The sequence below is a fragment of the Peromyscus leucopus genome, chromosome 22 (genome assembly GCF_004664715.2).
Source record: "Peromyscus leucopus breed LL Stock chromosome 22, UCI_PerLeu_2.1, whole genome shotgun sequence".
Classification (NCBI taxonomy): domain Eukaryota; kingdom Metazoa; phylum Chordata; class Mammalia; order Rodentia; family Cricetidae; genus Peromyscus; species Peromyscus leucopus.
In genome coordinates this window covers 9637836-9655098 of record NC_051081.1, presented here as the reverse complement: position 1 = coordinate 9655098, position 17263 = coordinate 9637836, and the positions used below count along the sequence as shown (strand labels likewise).

Here is a 17263-nt window from a genome sequence, read left to right as displayed (position 1 = left end):
CTGATCAGCTCCATCCATGCAGCTATGGAGGAGCCAATTTCCATGAAAGTAAAGATTTTACTGTGCAGTTACTCTGGATCCAACCACATCCCTACAGACAAAACTCATCTGTGCTCTCTAAGTACAAACTCATCAGATTCTCAAGTGAACTTTAGTGGAAACATACTTTGTTTGTTGTTTGGACCTTCTGATGGGTGAGTAGATTTTTTTTCACAATAGGCTGCTTCTCTACCAAGTAAGATACTCTATAGATTGTGCAGAAAGGTCATCTATAGAATATTCTATCTGAATGCATCTTGACTTATTTGTTTCTTCATGAGCTTTAATCTATGAACCTTGCAGCAACCTTACATTTAAAAATTCCAAAAGATAGACATAATTGAATGGCCTTTCTAGTTACCATAAAATACAGAAAAGCTGTCTGGAGTAGATGACTCTACATCATTGCCTCTGGGGTTATTGTTTTCCATGTGGACCAAAAATGTTTTAATCAGCTGTGTTCAGAAGGGAAAGTCAAATAGTAGCTGACAGCATATATGTCAAGAAGACATACCATGCCTGACAGCATATATGTTAAAATCAATTAGCCTAAGATATTTCTAAAATTTCCTGTCACTACTCACAATAGGCAACAAAGTCAGTTTCTGTATACTTTAATACATTAATGGCTAGTGCTAGTGTAGAAGAATCTACACAATGAGCTTTAATCAGTTGTGAAGAAGAAAACAATCTTGACACTGGCAGGGAAATGGATGAACTATGATATCCTCACACTGTGTTACACAATACCATGTATTTACTCTCAAGTGTGCAATCACTCTATCTATAACCTATCAATCTATCATCTATCTATATCTACCTATTTTTCTAGCCTTTATAATTTTTGTACAATCTTTCTACCCATATGGCATTAAAATAGAAGAGGGAATTTTTGAAAAAAGGAAGAGTATTAATAAGATATAAGTGTAAGTGAGAAGAGTAGAAAGAAGAGCATAAATATGAGAAAATACCTGCAGCACATATATGCAATTGCCATCATGAAACCCATCATTGTATACAATGAATGTATGCAAACTATAATATTTCCTTTAAATCATAATATTGCTTGTTGCCTAGATATTTGTTATGATGAGACCATCTTATCTAATCTGCATTACTCTCTTGTGTGTGTGTTTATAGGCAGATAGCAGTTCATCAAAATGATTATATATTTAACATGACTCCACTTACACCTCGGGTGGTTGGTAGCTTGGAAACAAGAATGAAGCATTTTTTCTAGAAAGCCTTGATTCTCTTCCCATGACCACCAACATGATAGTATTTTGTGCACCATGTTGACTGTTGTTTCCTTTGTGAAAGCCAACCCCCTAACAAGTCTTCATGTCCATGTCTGAAAAAATACAACCAAAGACAGAAAACGTGTATTTACTTCTGCAGATATCTCTGGAATACAACATTGAGCTTTAATCATACATAATCCTCAGAATTTTAGGAATTTCTTTTCATTTTGGGCATTTAATTGTTTTATTCAGAAGCTTTAATTTGAACAATGTTAACTATTACAGTATTGAATGCTTCTATCTTTGGATTATTATGGGGAGTATTTGAGTACTACTCATGGACAAACTTATAAAACTGTCTTGAGGCTATTGTTTGAATCTCTCATTACATTGGCTTCCTCTTTTACTAAAATAAGTAGAAAACAAGAAATAAAAGAATTAATGTCAGGGAAAGTGAGGCTAATTTTTTATTACTGTTTGAGACTAGAGGTAAATTACAGGATGTGTGTTTTGATTCTTGAGAATAAGTGCTATTTTCTGGAACACAGTGGAATTTAACAAGTTTCCTAACATAAACAAGACATCAGGGAACCATGCTAAAGACCAATTAAGAATCTTCCTGGGAGAGTAGGTCAGCATAGTTGCATTGGCTGGGGCTGTCCTAATATTCAGGAATAAGTAGAAATACATGAGTATTTTCAAAAACTCTAAGTTGTTCCACAGGGATTGCAGTGAGACAAAGAAATACTGATTCCTTGCCATTCTACTATCTTTAAATTTTGTTGAAAAACATTGCATTACAATCACCAATACATATTAAGTATAGAAATTACTGGTTTCTGTGGTTGTATTCCCCCCTATATTCCTAAGTAATGGATTGGTTATGTTCACAGTAAGAATTAAGTGCGATTTGTAGTTGTAGTTCAGTTGTACATCACTCACTGAGCATGTGTGACACATAGCAGTGAGTACTTAGCACTTCAAAGAAGTGGAGGTACATACAAAAATCAAGAATTCAACTAAAGATGCCCCTTCAAAGTTGGACTTGTAACTTCAGGAGTTGATACCATGCTGGCTGCAGAAAACAACTATTTGAAAAATTATTTTCTTGCACTTATTATATATATATATATTATATATATGTTATTATTTATAAAAATTATATACACTTGAATATGACCCACCCTAGGCACTGCATGATCTATTGTACACTGGTGAAAAGAGAACTAGTTAGAATACATTAAACAAACTCCTCAGCAAAAAGTCCAGCTTTCTCATCTGACCACAAGTTTCCTTGAGAAAGAAGAGAACAAGATAAGTGATGCACTTCCTCTTTCGATGGTACTGAGAATGTTTCAGTCTGGGTGAGAAGCAAAGATTTATCATCTCTGGGGTAAGTAGTTTCTAGATTAACAGCTAGTCTTAAAGTTTCAGTTGTGATTTGGGGCAGGAAAAACTGTTTTAAGTGGAAACTTCTGCAAGGAGACCCTCCTAGCCATCCACTTTATCTCTTGAAGGGTGCTGTGTGGGCATTAGTCCTTCCCATGTTCATTTTGAACATTGCCTGGGCAAGGAATTTGTATCTTTTTGTGGTATAATGGACCAACAGAGTTGATTAGCACACTTACTGTGTGTGACTAATGGTGTGTGAAGAAGCTTAAAGTGAGCCATATAATAAATCTTTTTCTTTTCTTTTTGAAATTATAATTACATCATTTATCCCTTCACTTTCCTGTCTCCAATCTTTATGGTATGCCCTTCCTTGCTCTATTTTTAATTCATGGATTATCTATTAATTGTTGTTAAATGCATATATATATATAGTTGTGTAATATATATATATATAGTTGTGATATATACATTTCTAAATGCAACCTTATCAGCCTCTGTAATGTTACTGGGATGCATGCTTTCAGGCCTGATCGTTTGATATTAGGTAATCAACTGGTGTGGTTTTCCTTAGAAAAGCAGTTTCTCCTACTCTCAGCATTCCTTAGATACCACTTGTACTTTGTATGTGGTTGAGGCCTCATGGTCTTTCATCCAGAATTTAGCATGTTTATTGTCCTTATTCAGCTTATATTTAGACAGTCATGTTGGTGAGACTTTAATGGGTGTAGCTTCTGGCATTACTAGGAGACCCAGTCTCACAGCACATTGACTGACCCTCTGGATCTTACAGTCTTTCTTCCTTCTCTTCCTCAATGATCTTCTAGCCTTAGACATGGGTGTGTTTTTGAGATGTACCCATTGGGACTAGGCTCCCCAGCTATGCATTTTGATTGGTTGTGGTTTTCTTTAGTGGTCTTCATCTATTGCAAAAGACACTCCCTTGATGAAGGGTGAGAACTATGCTTATCTGTGGGTATAAGGAAAAATATTTGCAATATGTTGAGTGATATTTGTTTAGCAAAATGGTGATTATAGGTTCTCATCCAAGATCTGTGACTTAACTAGCCCTAGGTAGTTGGCTAAGCTTCTAGTACCAGGCATGATTTCCCTTCTGTTGAGTGGGTCTTAAGTCTAATTAGAGAGCTGGCGGAGGTAATTCCAAAGTATTGTCACTACTACATCCTGTTATCATGTGAGACTGATAACTGTTGTGGTTCATGGGTGTCATAGCTGTGTGTGACTGTGGTTGCCTTCCTCTTTTGGAAGCTTGCATAGTGCCTTCTGGTACCATGATAGCTATACTTCAGGAAGGTGGCATTAAGATCAGTTCCCAGGATTTTCTGGGTCCTTTCTGTGCATTTCATAGTGCCTCAGCAGCAGGAACTTCTCTTCCACCTCTGGGGAGTAATCAAGGGAACAGCAATAGTCTGAAGGTTTTAAAAGTCTTGTTGGACAGTCCCGATCAAATATTCAAAAAAGATAGCTTCTCATGACTGGTGTTTGTGGTGATTCCCTTGCAGACTTTACAGCAGGCAGAGAAAAAAACAATCCATGAGGAGACAGCCCTGCTCAGCCTGATTTTATTGTAACTGGTGCTGGACCAAGACTTCCAGAGTCTGGCTCAGATAATTTTACTTTATCATATTTAAGCACAGCACAATTTTGAAAATAGTATTCAGATAACAATTAAGTTATTCCCAAGTGCCCCACAATTTAAGGCATGTTTACATTAAAATTCCTTACAAAGTACATCTGGCTACTTTCACAAGAATGGGTACTGTTGACTCAGAGATAGTGCCCAAGATTTAGGGTTTAGGGAGTTTGAGGTAAACATAATACCTGTGGGTGTTAGGATTGGCCTGGCCCTAAGGTAACATAGAAGTCATTTAGGCTGTTATAAAGCACAAGTGACCTCACTCATAAGAGCAGATTTTATGTTCTAAAAGCAATGATCAAGATTTAGGGAAAAGATCTTGGATAAATAAAAACGAATTCTGGGTGTTGAGGGAGAGCCTGTCTCATCAGCCAAAGAAGTATCATCAGGTTGTGGAAGGATAGCATTCCTAATGTTCCAGGAAGAGCAGCTTTCCACCTCATTCTTTTGAAGATGTAAGCTGTGTGTTTAACTGTCCTGTCTTCTCTAGTGTTTATGTGTGTGCACAAGGCTTTTTGCTTTCTACAGGTATTGGGGTATTCTGGGTTTTCTTTGCTCTTGGATCATTATCATCACAGATGGAAAATTTACTTTTAAACTATATATACAATTGTACACACACATTTAGTGAGGATTTTTAGGTAAAAATTTAACAGTATGATTTCTTATGACTTTTTAGACAGCTCTACTGTTATTTTACATTTTTCCCTCCATCTGTATTGATAAACATTGACCTTCCAACCCCCTATTTTTCCACCTTTCTAGTAAGGTGATTTATGCCCTGCTATTCCCTTCAATACCACTCTCCAGCAATGTTTTTTTTTTTTTATTTTTTTAATTTCCTGATTTCTGCAGTTACTCCAAGGTGTGTAGTCTGAAGATTTGAAGCTAGGAGTCTTCCATTACAGTTAACATGTGAGGTTTCTCTTTTTGGTTGTGGGTTATTTCACTCACTATGATCTTTTCTAATTCCATCCACTTACATACAAACTCCATCATTTCATTTTTCTTTATAACTGAATAGTATTCCATAGTACATATTACCACATTTTCACAATCCACTTGTTAGTTGAAAGACATTTAGCTTATTCTATTTCCTAGCTACTGTGAATAGAGAAGTAATGAACAGAGCTGAGAAAGAATCTAGATAGTTGGATGCCAAGTCCTTTGGGCAAATGCCAAAAAGTCATATAGGTGGTCTGTATGGTAGATTTATTTTTAGTCTTTTTACAGTTCTTGGTACTGATTTCCATAATGTTTGCATCAGCTTTGAAACTGCATTGGCTGATTTTGTGTGTCAACTTGGTATAAGCTAGAATCATCAGAGAGGAAGGAGCCTCAGTTGAGGAAATGCTTCCATGAGATCCAGCTACAAGGCTATAAGTCCATTGTGGGTGGTGCCATACCTGAGCTTGAGGTCTTGGGTTCCATAATAAGGCAGGCTGGACAAGTCAGGGAAAGCAAGGCAGTAAGCAGCTCCCCTCCACAACCTCTACATTAGCTCTTGCCTCTGGGATCCTGCCCTGTTTGGGTTCCTGTTCTGACTTTCACCAGTGATGAACATCAATGCGGAAGTGTAAGCCAAATAAGACCTTTCCTTCCTACTTGCGTTATGGTCATGGTGCTTTTTCACAGCAATAGAAAGCCTAGGACAGATTCCCACCAACGGTAAATGAGGGTTTCATTTTCCCCAGGTCCCCTTCAGCATATTGTGTCTGTTGCTTTGTTGATCTTTGGAATTCTGACTGGAGTAAGTAATCTCACAGTTGCTTAGATTTGCATTTTCTCAATTGCTAAGGAAAATGAATATTTTTAAAATTTATTTCCTAGCCATTTCTCCACTGCTATTGAGAAATCTCTGTTCAGGTCCCAGTCCCAGTTTTTTTTCCCCACTTCTTTTTCTTTTTTTATTATTAAAAAATTTTCTATTCATTTTACGTACCAACCACAGATTCCCCGTCCTCCCTCCTCCTGCCCCCACTTCCCTCCCCAACTTACCCACCCCATTCCCACTTCCTCCAAGGCAAGGGCACCTATGGGGAGTCAGAAGAGTCTGGTACATTCAGTTGAGGCAGGTCCAAGCTCCTCCCCTGTAGTGGGTAGCTATTCCAGCTTTGACCTGGAAGTTCCAACCCCCATTAAGGCTTTGGTAATGGTCACGCCTACAAGGCGGTGCTGAGAGAGGACGCTAAAGACCCAAGTTCTGGATGCAGGGGCTCTCTTGGTGCCTGGACCCTGGACACTGGAAGTAGACCGAGCAGAGTTCTCCAGAGAACACCGCTGGACTGCGACACACCTTTCCCAGACCCTGCAACCTACAGATCCCTTCACTTGTAAGTTACGCCACTAAATAAACTTTCCTTTTAACTACGTGGAGTGGCCTTAATAATTTCACCAATACTCCCCCTACACCAAGGCTGTGTAAGGTGTCCCACCATAGGTAGTGGGCTCCAAAAAGTGCACTCCTGCACCAGTAATGGATCTTGATTCCACTAACAGGGTACCCCTTAAACAGGTCAAGCTATACAACTGTCTCACTTATGCAGAGGGCCTAATCCAGTTCCATGGAGGCTCCAAAGCTATTAGTCCACAGTTCATGAGTTTCCATTAGCTTGGTTTGGTTGTTTCTGTACATTTCACCATCATGATCTTGATGCCTTTTGCTCATAGAATCCCTCTTCTCTCTCTTCTACTGGACTCCTGGAGCTCGGCCTGGTGCTTGTCTGTGGATCTCTGCATCTGCTTCCATCAGTTACTGGATGAAAGCTCTATGATGACAGTTAGGATATTCACCAATCTGATTACTGGAGTAGGCCAGCTCAGAAACTCTCTCTACTAATGCTAGTATTCTAAGGTGGGGTCATCCTTGTGGATTCCTGGGAACTTCCCTAGCACCAAGTTACTCCCTATCCACATGATGTCTCCCTGTATGATGGTATCTTTTTCCTTGCTCTTCCACTCTGTCCTTGTTCCAGCTCCACCATCCTGTTCCTTTATGCTCTCATTCCTGATCCCCTATGCTCCATTGCCTCCTCATCCCCAATTTACTCATGGAGATTTAATCTATTTCCCCTTTCCAGGGCAATCCATGTGTCCCTCTTAGGGTTCTCCTTTTTAGGTAGCTTCTCTGTAGTTGTGGGTTGTAGTATGATTATCCGTTGCTTTACATCTAGTATCCACTTATGAGTGAGTACATACCATATTTGTCCTTCTGAGTCTGGGTTACCTCACTCAGAATGATAGTTTCTAGTTCCATCCATTTACCTACAAATTTCATGATGTAATTGTTTTTTTACTGTTGAGTAGTCCTCCATTGTCTATATGGGCCACATTTTCTTTATCCATTCTTTGGTTGAGGGGCACCTAGGTTGTTTCCAGGTTCTGATTATTACAATAATGCCAGAATGAACATAATTGAGCAAATGTCCTTGTGGTGTGATTGAGCATTACTTGGGTATATGCCCAAAAGTGGTATCATTGGGTCTTGAGGTAAGTTTTGTTATACCAATTTAAAATGAAATGGGGATTTTTTTTATTGAAATTGAATTGAATCTGTAAATACCTTCTGTAAAATTGTCATTTTTATGGCATTAATTCTATAAATATATGAGCAATTTCTAGTGTCTTTCTAATCTCCTGTTTTTCAGTGGTTTAAAGTTTTTTTTGTAGAGGTCCTTCACTTTTGGTCAAGTTTGTTTCTAGATATTTTATTCTTTTTGAGGCTATAGTGACTATGAGTGTGCCCATGATCTCCTTCTCTATATGTTTGTTGGTGGTGTATAGAAAAGATATTGATATGTGCAAGTTGATTATCTATCCTACCACCTTGCCAAATTTGTTTATTTTTTTCTAGAAGTTTTCTGGTGGAATTTTTGGCATCTCTAATGTATAATATTATCTCATCTGCAAACAGGGATGGCTTACTCTCTTTCTCAATTTATATCCTTTTAATTTCCTTCTCTTGCCTTCATGCACCAGCTAGAACTTCAAGCACAATATTGAAAAGGAAAGGGATGGTTACTGCTGTCTCATTCTTGACTTCAGTTTGATTGTTTCAAGCTTTTCTGCATTTAGAATGATGTTAGCTGTTGATTTCTCATATGTAGCTTTTAATATATTGAGGTATGTTCCCTCTAGTCCTATAGTCTCTAGGACTTTTATCATGAAAGCATATTGAACTTTGTCAAATACTTTTTTTCTGAACCTTTTGAGAGAATTATGTGATCTTTGTCTTTAATTTCATTTGTGTGGTTTATTACATTTATTGACTTGTGAGTTTACTGATCCCTGCATATCGGGGATAAAGTCAACTTTGTCATGGTGGATATTCTTCCATTTGCAAGCATTTTAATGAGCACTTTGACTCTATATTCACTAGTGGTATTGATCTGTAGGGTTTTTTTTGTATCTTTACCTGGTCAGTATTAGCATTAGGGTGAAACTGGCTCCCTGGATTGAGTTTTGGGGTAACCTTATGTTTCCTTTCTCTCTGTCTCTCTTCTTATTCTCTTTCTCTTCCTCCTTCCTCTTCTCCTCCTTCTTCTTTATCTTCTAGTGTTAGAAATGCCTGCCTGTAGCTCTTTTTTGAACCTGTGATAGAATTATGCTGTTAAGCCATCTTTCTATGGATTTTATTTTTTATTATTACTCTTTCAGTTTCCTCATTTGTCATTGTTATGTTTAATTTTTTTCACTTCTGGGTTCAATTTTGGTGGGTTAGTTAAGTAAAAAATGCACTCATTTCTCTTGTGCTCTCCAATTTAATGGAAGACAGTACTTTGAAGTATTACCTTATATCATTCTGAATTTCACTGGTGTCTGTTATAATAGTTCCCTGCTTATTTATGATTCTGTTGATTTGGGTCCTTTCCATTTTTCTTTTGGTTAATTCAGTCTAGGGTCTTACAATCTTTTTTGTCTTCCAGAAGAACCAACTCTTAAATGCTTTGATTCTTTTATGTTTCTGCTTCATTGATTTCTACTCTGGACTTTGACTTGTTTTTTTCTTGCTTTCACAGAATTTGAGTTACAACATTAAGTCATTCATTTGACATCTTTCTGATTTTTTTTATTGCTTTTTGAGACAGGATTTCTCTTTTCCTTCCATCCTTCCTTCCTTCCTTCCTTCCTTCCTTCCTTCCTTCCTTCCTTCCTTCCTTCCTTTCTTTCTTTCTTTCTTTTATGAGACAGGGTTCTCTGTGTAGTTTTGGTGCCTGCCCTGGATCTCACTCTGTAGACCAGGCTGGCCTCAAACACACAGAGATCCGCCTGCCTCTGCCTCTCAAGTGCTAGGATCAAAGGCATGTGCCACCACTGCCTGGCTAGGATTTCTCCGTATAACAGCTCTGGCTGTTCTGGAACTCAATTTGCAGACCAATCTGGCGTAGAACTCACAGATATCCACCTGCCTCTGCCTTCTAAGTGTTGAGATTAAAAGTGCCACCACCATGTACCTCTTTCTGATTTTGTAATGTAAGCCCTGAGAGCTATAAATTTACCTTGTAGGACACAATCCATTATCCTAGAGGCTTTATTGCACTGTGTTTTCATTTTCCTTTAATTACATGAAATTATTATTTCTTTCTTGATTTTTTCTTTGACCCATTCATCATTCAGTAACTAGTTGTTTAATCTCCTGGAGTTTGCACATTTATAAGAGATTTATTTGCTTTCAATTTTAAGATTTATTGATTTCTGGTTTAATAAATTAAATGAAATTATTTCAATCTTTTTGACTCTGTAAAGATTTTTTTGAACTCCAGTGTATGGTCTATTTTAGAGAAGCTTCTATGGGCTGTTGAGTGGAAGATGGATCCTTTGGTGCTTTAGAGATAGCTGTTATATTTACTTGATATTTTATATCAATTAATTCTCACGTTTTTCTGTTTACTTTTTGTTCAGATGACCTATCTGTTGAAGAAAGTGCAGTATTAAAATAGCTTACTATCAGTGGCTTGGTATTAGCATGCATCTTTTTAAATTCAGTGGTAGATTTGTCAAGAAATTGGGTACCTTTGAGTTCGGTAAATATATGTTTAAGATAGTAATATCTTTTTGGTTAACTGTTTTCTTCATCAAAAGGAAGTGTCCCTCTTTATCTCTCCTAATCAGTTTGAGTTTAAAGTCTATTTTTTCATATAGTAGGGCCTGCTTGCTTACTGGTTCCATTTCGTTGGAGTTCTTTTGTCCATCTCTTTATACTAAGTCAGTACCTATCTTTAACTCTAAGATGTGTTTACTGTAGACAACAGATAGATGAATTTTTTTTCAGTGACCCTTTCAGTAACCTTGTGTCTTTTTATTGAAGAATTGTGGGCACTGATATTTAAAGACATTGCTGGAATGTGTAAGTTAATTGTGGTCATTGTATTGTTAATTTTTGGTGTTACTGTTTGTGTTCTTAGGGGTAGTTTGTTTTCTATTAATATGACTTTGTATTTCTTTCCACAGTCCCTCTGCTATAGTAAATCTTCTCTCCAAATAATGTTTCCTGTATTTTCTTTACATTTGCTTGGTTTGATGTAAATCTTTTAGGCTGTTTAAATTATGGAAGAATTTTCTTTATCTTTCAATTATGCTACATAAATTTGCTGGTTATATTGTTCTAGATGGCCATCATAATCTTTAAAATTATTACTAGATATATTCTTATTAAATTCTTATTAAATTTATTCTTGTCTCATACCGTAATCCTGACTGCAACCTCCCCTCTCTCTCCTCCTCCCTGTCACCCCTCTCCTCTTCTCTCTCCCGGATTCACTACTCCTCCATTTACCTTCAGAGAGCAGACCTCCCAGTAATATCAATTGAACATGGCATAATAAGATGCTAAAAGACTAGGCATAAACCCTCCTATCACTAGATGAGGCAACCCTGTGGGAGGAAAAGGCCCCATGAGCAGGTAAAAAGAAAAGTTAATGAAATGATTCCTAACTATATTCTGTTATACTCATAGGATTGGTGCCTAGCACAATTGTCATCAGAGAGGCTTCCTCCAGCATACGATGGGAGCAAATACAGAGTCTCACAACCAAACACTAGGCAGAGCTCAGTTAACCTGCAGAAGAGGAGAAGGAAGGATGTGTAGGAGTCAAAGGGGTTGAGGACACAAGGAGAACATGTCCCACAGAATCAACTAAGCAGGGCTCATAGGATCTCACAGAGACTTAAGCAGCAACCAAAGAGTCTGCATGAATCTGTGCTAGGCTCTCTGCAAACATGCTATGGTTGTTTATCTTAGGTTTTTTTGTTGGGCTCTTAACAATAGGAGTAGGGTGACTGATTGTTTGGTCATCATAGTCTTTTTTTAAAATTAAGAATTTTTAAATTCATTTTACATACCAACAACAGATCTTCCCCTCTTCCCTCCTCTCACCCCCATCTTTCCCCTCCAACTCACCCTCTATTCCCTCCTCTGAAAAGGCAAGGCCTCCCATGGGGAATCAGCAGAGCCTGGAACATTCAGTTGAGGCAGGTCCAATCCCCTCGCCCTACATCAAGGCTGTGCAAAGTGCCCCACCATAGGTAGTGGGCTCCAAAAACCCAGCTCATGCACCAGGGATGGATCCTGATTCTACAACCAGGAGGCCCCTTAATCAGGTCAAGCTACACAACTGTCTTGCTTATGCAGAGGGCCTAGAATAGTCCCATGGAAGCTCCACAGCTATTGGAGTTCCCAATAGCTTGGTTTGGTTGTCTCTGTAGGTTTCTCCATCAAAATTGTTATGCCCCTTGCTCATAGAATACTTCTTCTCTCTCTTCTATTGGACTCCTGGAGCTCAGACTGGTGCTGGGCTGTGGATTTCTACATCTGCTTCCATCAATTACTGGATAAAGACTCTATGATGACAGGGTATTCACCAATCTGATTACTGGGGTAAGTCGGTTCAGGGACCCTCTCCACTATTGCTAGTAGTCTATGGTGGGTCATCCTTGTGGATTCTTGGGAACTTCCCTAGCACCCAGTTTCTCCCTATCCCTACGATGTTTCCCTCTATGATGGTATCTCTTTCCTTGCTCTCCCACTCTGTCCCTGTTCCAGCTTGACCATCCTGTTCCCTTATGTTCTCATCTCCCATCTCCTACCCTCCTTTGCCCACCACTCATTCCCAGTTTACTCATGGAGATTTTATCTATTTCCCCTTCCCAAGGTGATCCATGTGTCCCTCTTAGGGTTCTCCTTGTTAGCTAGCTTCTCTGGAGTTGTGAATTATTCTGGTTACTCTTTGTTTTACATCTAGTATCACTTATGAGTGAGTACATACCATGTATGTCCCTAAGTCTGGGTTGCTTCACTCAGGATTATAGTTTCTAGTTCCATCCATTTGCCTATAAATTTCATGATGTCATTGTTTTGTATTGCTGAATAGTACTCCATTGTATATATGTACCAAACAGTACAATGGAAAAAAAAAAGAAATCAACTTCAACAAATAGTGCTGGCATAACTGGATGTCAACATGTAGAAGATTGCAAACAGATTCATATCTATCACCATGCACAAAACTCAAATCCAAGTGGATCAAAGACCTCAACATAAATCCAGTTGTGCTGAACCTGATAGAAGAGAAAGTAGGAAGTAGATTCAAACATGTTAGAACAAGAGACCTCTTCCTAAATATAATACCAGTGGCACACACAATGAGAGCAACAATTAGTAAATGAGACCTCCTGAAACTGAGAAGCTTCTGTCAGGCAAAGAACATGGTAAATAAGGCAAAAAGACAACCTACAGAAAGGAAAAGATCTTCACCAACCCCACATCTGGCAGAGGGCTGATCTCCAAAATATATAAAGAATTCAAGAAATTAGACACCAAAATACCTAACAGTCCAATTAAAAAATGGGCTACATCATAGTCTTTTAGGACTTGTAGTGCATTGCTCTGGTCTCTTCTGCTTTCAAAGTTTCCATTGAGAAATTCACTGTTATTCTGATGGGATTTTCTTGATATATGCCTCGCATTTTTTTCTCTTGTAGCTTTCAATGCATGCTCTTGTTATGTAGACTTAATGTTTTAACTATGATATGCCGTGGGGATTTTCTTTTCTTTTCTTGTCTATTTTTTGTTCTGTGTGCTTCTGGTATCTGTATAGGTGTGCCATTTTGGAGTTTGAGAATCTTTTCTTCTAAGATCTAGTTGAAAAGCTGGTCTATGCCATTGACTTGGAATTCTTTTGCATTTATGTCTTACTTTTTCCATGGCATCTCATATTTTCTATATGTTGCTTTACTGTGATTTTTAAAATTTTTTTCATATTTTTTGTTTATTTGGTCTAGATCTTTATGTTTGAGTTCTTACATTTTTTTTCTCTGTTTGCTTCTACTTGTGAGGCTTTTCTTTGAATTTTCTAGTTGAGCTATCATATTTTTCAGTTCCATCTTCCTTTCACCTGGAGTCTTTTTCAATGTTTCTATATTATTGAATTCTATTCTTTTTTTTTTTTTTGAGACAGGGTTTTTCTGTGTACTTTTGGTGCCTGTCCTGGATCTTGCTCTATAGCCCAGGCTGGCCTCCAACTCACAGAGATCTATCTGCCTGGCTCTGCCTCCTGAGTGCTGGGATTAAAGGTGTGGGCCACCACCACCCGAAGAATCCTATTCTCAAGTCTCGATTGTCTTTGTCATTTACACTAGCATTATTTTTGGCGGCACTCACATTGATTATCCTTAAGTTCTTTCTCCTCTATTTTTTTGAACTGTTTTTGTATATATCTCCTTTAAACTCCTTGAATTCTTTGATGAAGTTTATGGTTGTTCTTTTAAATTATGAGTCCTGGAGTTCATCTTGGTAATTTTCTCATTGGCAAACAATTCTACAGGATTGATAGGTTTTGGAAAGAAACATTTGGCTTGATCTCTTCTATTTTTAGAATTTTTGTAATGATATCTGAACATATGAACTTTCTTTTTTTTTCCTGTTCTACATCATTAGAGCAGGTTGGGAAAGAACAGAGGATGTGTGGGAAGGTTATGTTTATAGGGTTGAAAATAGCTAGGCTGGAATAAAGTCAGGTGAACATGGGGACTTGACTAGTGTATAGGTGCCTTTGGGTCCAAGCCTGTAGTGTAGTGGTACATTGAATGAACAGGAAGGCTGAATGTAGCAGGAAAGGGGGCTGTGTGTTGAGAAATAGGTAGTAGGGATCCTGATTGAAGTATAGATACAGGTTGTGGTGCAGGTAAGGTAGATCAAATCAGGCAAGGGCACTGGATGTAGGACCCAGGCTAGGTCCAGTGGCTTTTGGGGTGTGTCATGGATAGGGAGTGTCAGCAAAGCTCACTGGGATAGATCATGCATAAGGATGTGGGAGATCTAACTTTGTGAAAAGGTTGTTTGTGTGAGCACATAAGGGAGCTGTGGGTGGTAGCAGGTAGAGTAGGTCCTATCAGAAGACAAGAGATTGGTTTTGGTGCTGGTAGGGTGGCCAGACTAGGCAAGGGCACTGGATATAGGACCCAGCCTAGATATAGCAGGTTGTGGTAAAGATGTGAATGTGGAGTCAGCTGGACTCATGGGGCTAGATGTCAGAGAAGGAAGTTATGGAGACTCTCTGGCTGGGTACAGTGTTGGACACAGAGCAAAAGAGACATGCAGCTTCTGGCTAGTAGCTGATTAATCTTTAAGGTGGTTAATATAATATTATGAAGCAAATGCGTCTCATGACCAATATTGCTTAAAATGAGGATATAAGGAAAACAGGGTAACGAACAAGGGAGTTGACTGAGGTCCTATGATGAACTAACAAGATTTTCATGCCTCTCTCTCTTATTTAAATACACCAACACAACATAATATATTAACAGTGGAAGCAAGAATACATTTGCTCGTGGTTGAAGCGAACATATCTAAGGAGACCATATATCAATCAGTTGGTTCTGACCTGCTTGTCCTGAGGCCAACTTAATGTAACCACCACTATTGAAACAATCAGAAATAAAAGGACTATAATCATAAGCTATCTGGTCACAGGTGGTTTTAGAGCTGTTGTCTAACTGTCTGTGTTCTTCTTTAATGGTGTAAAACAAACCATTTTTCCTAAACTTATAAAATGTAAGATGACACATTCAATGATCTCTATTCTTCAGCTCTCTTTTTATCTTTCTATTCCTCTGTCCCTGCCTATCTCTTCCATGTAAAAATACATTTTCACAGTAGATTTTGGCTCAGAATCATTTCAAATCAGTATCATTGAAGGTCTCAGCTTTACTTAATGTATTTTTTTCATGTCCTCAATTAAATTATTTCCAAGTGTGGGTCATGACATCACTATCCACCTTTTGATGAAGATTTTTCTCATTTAGAAGATTCTTTACTCTGAGTCTCTATAGGATATTTTATAGTAGATTTTTGAAAGTGAAGGTAAACATAAATGTCAAAGGGACAGAATTTCTGAGAAAGGGGGAGACATACAGGATACGAGGACTTACAGACCGTTCAGCAAGAATCAGAATTTGATTGTCAGTTAGACAGTGTTTTTTTTAATGCAGAAAATGAAAGATGGAAAGGATCAATTACATATGAGTGTGTTATTCCCACCAATTTCCACTGCTTCCCATTAATTTTCTTAATTATGTTATGGCTATATTTCTAAGACACACTACAGTATTATTACTGGCTTAGTGGTTGTTCTTGAGTTTTGGACTTGAGACTTGTCTAAGACTTGATATTATATTTTCTGAGTACCGTGACATTAACCTGAGAGACATCATCTATATAAACTAAATTTATTCACCTAAGGAGTGATGAAATGGTTATAAGTTTAACAACAAATTGGCATGAGCTTTTAATCTAAAACTAAACTAACTAAACAGATAACTAAAAGTTACTTAACCAGGGTCTTGGTAGACCTTTGAAGTTCTATGTATGATTTTAGGAGCAATAATGGAAATTATAACAGAAATATCACTAGCGATTACATTCATATGCAAGATTCTGTATATGATACATTGCTTTTAACTAAGAGCGATTACATGGGTATGCCTTCTCAGTCCGCTACTTTCTGAGTAGTGGTCTGATATTTACTCTATTGCAATGTCAGTGAGTAAGGGATAAGTCTTTACCATGAGAGCCATGGTTACAATGGAAATAAGGATAAGTATATAAGAGATCCAATGATTGTTAGCACCATAAGTACCACCATTTTTTATTATCATCATAACCATTACTATCATATCAGCATATCACAATTACCATCCTTTGTAAATGTTACAATTCTGGAGAGAAAGGTATCCTGGCTGTCAGAAGCCACACAATACCTGTAGGTGTTACAGCTCCAAATGGAAAGTTACCCTGGCCATCAGAAGCCAAGTGACACATTCAACTTAGAAGGGAAGATACCTTGGCTGTCAGAAGCCAAACAATACCTACTCTTCCAGTGGGGCATGGTTTCCCTGCAGGAAGGTAGCAGTTCTGCTCCTCTCCCAGTGAGTTGTTACAGCTCTGCTACTGGAGTTTCTCCAGAGAAATGTAGCAGTGCTACTCCTACTCTGAGAAAAGTTGTTACTTCTCTGCCCTGCTCCACCATGATGAAAGAAGGTCACCACCCAAACCTCATTTAAGAGATTCATTGTGAGGGAGGAACTCAGAAGAGTGGCTGCCTCTGCCAGGGTAGAAAAAGGCACCTCCTTACTGAAGAGTCACAGGGCTTATATGAAGTTTCTTAGGGACAGAATTTTTCTGAGGTGAAGATTTTCAGGGTGGGAATTTGTCAGATTTCAATTCCTGTGCTTGGATAAGCTCAGAGAATGGCTGCATTTCATTCTCAGGGATTGGTTGGTTTCATGCTCAGGTATTGATTGTTTTCATGCTGAGTTGGTTAGGGGTAGAGTGTATTTCTTTGGCTCTAATTTTAGGGCCATGTGCGTTTCATTAATTGCCCCTTTTTAATCTTTTGACTCTGGTTTCAGGGCCAGTGAATTGGTTCTGAGTTCAGTG

General features: G+C 38.2%; 1 protein-coding gene across 6 annotated transcripts in view; it reads left to right on the top strand.

The window, feature by feature from the left end:
• Positions 1 to 2574: 2574 nt before the first annotated feature.
• Positions 2575 to 17263, top strand: part of LOC114684971 (adhesion G protein-coupled receptor E4) — a 67406-nt gene continuing 52717 nt past the window's right edge. For 5 of the 6 annotated variants that reach the window (XM_037197933.1, XM_037197935.1, XM_037197934.1 and 2 more), the window contains exon 1: positions 2575 to 2673. The gene's annotated coding sequence lies outside the window, so the exon portion shown is untranslated. Of the gene's footprint in view, positions 2674 to 12161; positions 12203 to 17263 lie in introns of those variants that run through there. The other variant, XM_037197931.1, reaches the window with a different exon arrangement.